The sequence below is a fragment of the Sceloporus occidentalis genome, unplaced genomic scaffold (assembly GCF_023333645.1).
Source record: "Sceloporus occidentalis isolate IW3139 unplaced genomic scaffold, rSceOcc1.0.p SCAF_3, whole genome shotgun sequence".
NCBI lineage: Eukaryota > Metazoa > Chordata > Lepidosauria > Squamata > Phrynosomatidae > Sceloporus > Sceloporus occidentalis.
This window is the reverse complement of record NW_028316983.1, coordinates 174,089,773-174,093,083: the sequence shown is the minus strand read 5'-3', so window position 1 is coordinate 174,093,083 and position 3,311 is coordinate 174,089,773. Positions and strand designations below refer to the sequence as shown.

General features: G+C 38.8%; 1 pseudogene; it reads left to right on the top strand.

The window, feature by feature from the left end:
* The first annotated feature begins 1,118 nt into the window (after positions 1 to 1,118).
* On the top strand, positions 1,119 to 1,268 carry LOC149317133 (U1 spliceosomal RNA; annotated as a pseudogene).
* The last annotated feature ends 2,043 nt before the right edge of the window (positions 1,269 to 3,311 follow it).

Here is a 3,311-nt window from a genome sequence, read left to right as displayed (position 1 = left end):
TTCTCCTTTTGTGTCGTGTCTTTTAGATTGTAAGCCTGTGGGCAGGGAACTGTCTGTTATCCCCTCTATTGTAAACCGCTCGGATTCCCAGTGATTGGGCGGTATATAAATAAAACCTATTATTATTATTATGCATTCATATCTGTTTTGTATTCATGATCCCTACGTGGTCCCTAGTTTAAGGGATACATAGGGATCTTGAATGTGTCCTAATTGCCACTTACTGGGCAACAGACAATGCAATTGATGAGGGGTCAGTTCCCCTATTGATTGGCATGCAGTTGGCTGATGGTCCCATTCCGCCTGCATGAGCAATCTCTGGTACAAGGGGGAATTGTGACAAGGGCTTCTGCCTGTTTCATCAGAGAATTTTCATGGGAGAAGGTGGGAATCATAGAGTCATATAATAGTAGAGTTGGAAGAGACCACAAGGGCCATCCAGTCCAACCCCCTGCCATGCAGGAAATCTAAATCAAAGCATCCCCGACAGATGGCCATCCAGCCTCTGCTTAAAGACTTCCAAAGAAGGAGACTCCACCACACTCCAAGGGAGTGCATTCCACTGGCGAACAGCCCTTACTGTCAGGAAGTTCCTCCTAATGTTGAGGTGGAATCTCTTTTCCTGTAGCTTGCATCCATTGTTCCAGGTCCTGTTCTCTGGAGCAGCAGAAAACAAGCTTGCTCCCTCCTCAATATGACATCCCTTCAAATATTTAAACAGGGCTATCATATCACCTTTTAACCTTCTCTTCTCCAGGCTAAACATCCCCAGCTCCCTAAGTCGTTCCTCATAGGACATGGTTTCCAGACCCTTCACCATTTTAGTCACCCTCCTTTGGACACACTCTAGTTTCTCAACATCCTTTTTGAATTGTGGTGCCCAGAACAGTATTCCAGGTTGGGCCTGACCAGAGCAGAATAGAGTGGCACTTCCCTTGATCTAGACACTGTACTTCTGTTGATGCAGCCTAAAATTGCATTGGCCTTTTTAGCTGCCGCATTGCACTGTTGACTCATATTCAACTTGTGGTCTACTTGAACTCCCAGATCCCTTTCACAAGTAGTTTCGTTCAGCCAGGTGTCCCTCATCCTATATCTGTGCATTTCATTTTTCCACTCTAAGTGCCTGGCAGGGTAGACACCATGATCATGAAGGCGGTTTTCCCAGGGTGAGGTTCATCCATTGTAGTCCAGGTGTGCTGATCCCTGCAATTTTCCCAAATGCGGGAAACTTGGTTGCATAATTTGTCAAGGGGAGCAAATCCCCGTTAATAGCAGTGGCTGCTGCCCAGTAAGTGGGGATTGGGTGGATTAGGATGGGATTTACTGCATAGCACCTCCAGTGTCTATATATTCATAACTCACCAAAAAGGATTCTGGCTATTCTTGGACTGCTAGTCTATGTAGTAAGGAGTCGATGATGAATGCTGAAGTTTAACAACATTTTGAGGGCCACATGATTCCCTTCCATGTTTCAAAGTAACTTTAAAAGTAAGTATTTAATTTTGTAAGGAAGATTGGATATGGAAACTATATGGGTAATAAAAATAGACAAATTAACATGTTTGATGAGAGATAATTCATTAGAGATTTTCAATGAAGTATGGGGTAAAGTAATTAAACTTATAAGAGAGCAATGGGGAGATGTAGCCACTATAAGTTTGGTATAACAAATGAGTAAAGATAAGGAACATATAGGAATAGATGTTTTGACTAAAATACTATAAGACAAGAATTATAGGTATTAGGTAGTGCAAGGAATATAAGGTAACAATTGTAACAATGTAGCAAAGATAGTGGTGACATAAGAAAGTCAATAAATAATAGCAAAGATAAGACATGTAGGTAGTGAGGAAGTTGAGATGTATGTTATTATTTTATGTGGAGTGAAAAAGAAGACTAAGAAGAAGATTAAGGGAAGACTAGGAAAGAGAAGAGGTATGGATTGAATTGAGGGTAAAGTACTGTATGTAGTTGAGGGTAAGAGCAGGTGCAAGAGAGTATGTGGGCGAGAATGGATATGAAGAGTAAGAATGATGAGTATGTAGAGAAAGAGTGAGAGATATAGAAAAGATTGGTGGGAGAGAGAATGATGAGGAATTGAAAGTTAGAGGAATGAAGATAAAGAGAAGGATAGAGAAAGTAGGATTTGGTTGGAGGGTAAAGGAAAGTAGGTATGAATTGTATGTGATGGGTATGAAAAGATGTAATAGAATACTAAATAACTTCTGATTGCTAGATAGTTGAAATGATATGTTTGATGAATATTTTTACATTTGTTTGGATTTTCTTTTTAAAAGTAATAACCAATAGTAATAGAATTAATTAATGTAACAGTAACTATTTAATTTTGAGATGTTAAAAGTAGTTACTAAAAAAAACAAATCTACAACATAACTACTTTTTGTGGGTATTACAACTACAGTTTTTAAAAGTAATTTGCAAGTTGTAAAGGTCAAATACTCTTTTCCCATAAGTCCTTGTACCTGGATTAATGAGTTCCTGTTATCTTTCCTATACCCCTCATAACATACTCATATTCTATACAATAGTCTATCCTGATTCTCTGCTGTTTCCCTATGTAAAAGCACTAGAACTTCAAACTGAATTTACAGCATTGCTTAGCTTGAACTCAGCTGTCCCATTTGACTGTTATGAATCCCAAAAACCTCACAAAGCTTTATATTCAGAAATGAAAGCAAGTTAACATTTCACAAGTGAGGCATGCAAAATAAACATGTCTTCCCATAAAACTTAAGTTACAAATTGCCACAGATTCCTCTGTCCTCCTGTGCTTAATGCTATGACAGTAAATGAATGTGCTGGTCTATCCCAGAGTTCTGACGTGGAAAAAATGACTTTTCCTCTTTGAATGTTTGGCCTAGATTCATATTGCAAAAGTAGCCCAAATTCAAGGGTCATGGCCAATTTTCAAGGTAATTGAAACTCAAGGAGTTGTGCTTCAGTTTGACTAATCATTGCAGTTTCTAAGTGAGCCAAAAGAACATTGTTGCATGGCATTCTAAGACTATACAGTGGATCCTTGTTATACGCTGGGGTTTGGTTCCAAGATCCCCCGTGTATAACAAAATCCGTGTATGCTCAAGTCCCATTAAGTATAATGACATAGCAAAATGGTGTCCCTAATAAAAAATGGAACATCAAGGTAAATTTATACTTTTTTGGAACATTTTCAAACCGTGTATGCTTAAATCCGTGTATAAAAAATCCGTGTATAAGAAGGGTCGACTGTAATGCCTTTTCAGTAACCATGAACTGACATGACTCTTCAGTCTAATCCATTGTGTGAA